This window comes from Echinops telfairi, unplaced genomic scaffold, assembly GCF_000313985.2.
Source record: "Echinops telfairi isolate 266 unplaced genomic scaffold, ASM31398v2 ScPeMD7_1713;HRSCAF=2227, whole genome shotgun sequence".
In the NCBI taxonomy this organism is placed as follows: domain Eukaryota; kingdom Metazoa; phylum Chordata; class Mammalia; order Afrosoricida; family Tenrecidae; genus Echinops; species Echinops telfairi.
In genome coordinates this window covers 17,349,342-17,351,056 of record NW_022105611.1, presented here as the reverse complement: position 1 = coordinate 17,351,056, position 1,715 = coordinate 17,349,342, and the positions used below count along the sequence as shown (strand labels likewise).

General features: G+C 57.0%; 1 protein-coding gene across 9 annotated transcripts in view; it reads left to right on the top strand.

The window, feature by feature from the left end:
- Positions 1-1,322: 1,322 nt before the first annotated feature.
- The window catches only part of EMSY (EMSY transcriptional repressor, BRCA2 interacting), a 90,282-nt gene continuing 89,889 nt past the window's right edge, over positions 1,323-1,715 (top strand). For all 9 annotated transcript variants that reach the window (XM_045293101.1, XM_045293100.1, XM_045293099.1 and 6 more), the window contains exon 1: positions 1,323-1,393. The gene's annotated coding sequence lies outside the window, so the exon portion shown is untranslated. The remainder of the gene's footprint in view (positions 1,394-1,715) is intronic.

Genomic DNA, 1,715 nt, shown 5'->3' with positions numbered 1-1,715 from the left:
TAGCGGTTACATAACGGTGCAATCATCTCCATGTTGTGATTTAATGTGATTATTCTACGAATTATAAATCCTAGCCTCTCTGATTTAAGGAGGCAGTATTCGAGGCAGTTAAATTAATGAGGCAGGATACAATTTAGAGGATTAGCCTGAGTCTTGACTCAATCTTTTCTGAGCGTTTATAAAGAGATTAAACAAATGAGATCAGAGGCACCTAAAAAAACAAAAAATAAACCAAACACACTGTCATCGAGTTGAGTTCAAGTCAGAGCGACCCTATAGGGCAGGGTAAAACCGCCCTGTGAGTTTGTGGGACAGTAACTCCCTACAGAAAGCGAAAGCCACGTCGTTCTCCTGCACAGCAGCTGGTGGCTTCCAACTGCTGACCCTGCAGTTAGCGGCCCAACGCGTAACCACTCCGCCACCAGGACCCCAAGAGAGGCAACGAACTACCCCCAAGTAAGGGCCAGGAGTGGACCCCAGACCCAGGGCCCTTGCAGAAAACCTACTGGACTCAGGAGCACAATGATGAAAGAAACATGGCGAACTCCAAGGGCTGCCCACAGCCGTAGAAAGAAAACGAGGACTTGCTCACAGAGCTGCCAGAGAAAGCCTTTCCCTGTGGGGGAACCCTAAATCGAGAAAGTCCGACTGAAACCCAAATCTCAGCCTGACCAATCGGCTCCTCTTCGGTACACACAATTGTCCCCGCAGTCCCCCAAACGGGTACAGGCATCTGCGATATCCACGATGTCCGCGCCTGTTAGCCTGGGTTATCTTTGAGTTCAAATTTGGGGCGGGGGGGACAGCGGCCGCTGATAATTGCTCCTTCTGAATGAGGGATCGGTTCCTATTCCTCAGCGCCGCTTCGGGGACAAAGCTACCTCCCCATCATCTCTAAGGTCGTCTAAAATCTCCGGTCCCAGCTATCGACGCCATTACGACCGCTACGGGTGACGCCAGACAGCACAGCCGATTGGCTGGGCGACGGCAGCCAGAAGAGAGGCGCGCGAAGCCCGAGAGAGGATGGTCAGGAGGGGAAGCCAAAGAAACTACAATCCCAGGCTCCCTTGCGCGCGAGACAGCAAACCCCGGAGCCAACCAGGAGGCAGTTTGAGTTCGGACTACAATTCCCAGCACCGCCCGCGGTGCCTCTCTTTTCCTTTCAGAACGCGGAGGAAAAGGGGGACAGGGAGAACGGAGGCCTGCTGGGGTCCGTTCGCCGAAAGGCGGGAAAGGCGAACTACACCTCCCGACTGGCAGCGCGTGGCTGCGCCTGCGCCTTGAGACCTGTCGCCATCTTGCCCCTTCAGAGGCACCGCAAACAAACCCAATTCCTGGTGTCCCCTAGTCTTGGCGGAGGAGCCTTTTAGATGAGCCCCGAAAGGCCGGGCAGGTGGGTGACTCTCAGGCAGGGTCCGGGAAAGAGATGGCAGGCAGGCCAGAGTTCAGGAGCGCGGCACCAAGCACTCGGAGCCCGGCTTGGGGCTATCTGCCCCATACCCCGTTGTCTTCTAACGGGATCGCGGGGCTACTTGAGGTGGGGTGAGAGGGTCTCTGTCAGGCCTGCTGCTGGAGCTCCTGGCGTCCAGCTCCGAGGGCCTCCCGGCGAGGCTGGGGTCATCTGGCTGGGTGTCCGCGCGCCCCTTCTCCCTCTCCGTGGTCCTTTCCGCTGAGGAGGGAGCGAGGCACGGGCGCCGGCCGGGGTCCCTGACACT